Below are 1,424 nucleotides of genomic sequence, written 5' to 3'. Positions count from 1 at the left end.
TCTCAATTCTAATGTCCACAAGGCCTGTGACACGGGCGTGTCTCACACGGTCGGGCCACACGGGCATGTGTCCCCTGTATTTTGGAAAAAAATTTCTAAGTCTCGTAAAAATTTCTTGAGCTATCGGTTTAGTCCCGAACCACTTATAAAGCATGTTTAGGGTCTCCTAGGCTCGTATTAAGGACAATGTGATTGAGTTTGAATGATGACTACATGAATTTTGAAAATGTATGTGAAATGTGTTGAAACCATTTTTTATTTTTGGAAAAAAAATGGGGATCGACTTTTAAAACCAAATGTGGAGTCGCCACCAATCTTTTTGTTTAGGTGTGATTGGATCACCTAATAAAATATTTTGTTTCACTTAAAACAATTTTGGTCTATGTAAATTTAAAAATGGGTTTGGGAGCCGGTTACGTATGAGAAAGGTTTAGCACCTTCACTACGCCCAAAAACTGGTACCAGATTGATTAATTGCTGTCCTTATGTCTAGGGTTTTTAAAAAAATTTGAAATGTGGTTCCTTTTTGCAACGTTTGGGTAGTCTAAGCCGGTCGTCAAAGCTTTCTCATTTCAAAGGTATAAAACATCACATCCAACACGATAGGACATGATCCTTTATACTTTTAAGAACATGTTTGAGTTTTGGCTTCCAAAAGCTCTTAGGTCAAAAATTACAAAAGGATGTCCAAATATTTAGTTCAACGAAAAAAATCGAAACCCAACACAGTAGGGCATGATTTCTCGAATCACTAAATACTGAACATTGCCTTATTTTAAGATTTTTAAAAAGATATGTAAACTAGCTCAAAACATATTAATTTTACTTGAAATAGAATGAAATAATTGATTTTTAAGAGTTGGAAATTACCAAGCAACGTTTGTAAACAAAAAGTGAAATAATAAGTATGGGATAACATGCACAAATAAAGTACAACACTTGCGAATGAAGATAATATAATCTTATTTAACCTACTAACAAAACAAACAATTAAATATAATTAATCCAAGAAAAATGATATTAAATTTTCAAGCATGGATGGAGAACAATTAAAATTACAATGAAAAAATAAATACAACAATAATGTATATGGCATAATATAAAATAATCAATGCAAAATGTATAAAATAGAAATTAGATGCCAATGTGATATAAGACAATTTTAAAATAATGATGAATTGATGAGCGATAATATACATAATATATGGATTGTTGAATTAATGAATTTGAAATAACTTGTAAATAAAAACTAGGGATATATAATTATTAAAAAATATTATAGAGTGAAAATATTTGAATCAAATAATATGCAAAATGTTAAAAATATTTATTTAAAATTGACAACGTACATACAAATAAGGAAAACTTTATTAATACATAAAAATTTGAAATGATAATAAAAAAAATATATATATATATACTAA

Source organism: Gossypium arboreum, chromosome 6, assembly GCF_025698485.1.
Source record: "Gossypium arboreum isolate Shixiya-1 chromosome 6, ASM2569848v2, whole genome shotgun sequence".
Lineage (NCBI taxonomy): Eukaryota > Viridiplantae > Streptophyta > Magnoliopsida > Malvales > Malvaceae > Gossypium > Gossypium arboreum.
This window is presented reverse-complemented; position numbering follows the sequence as displayed.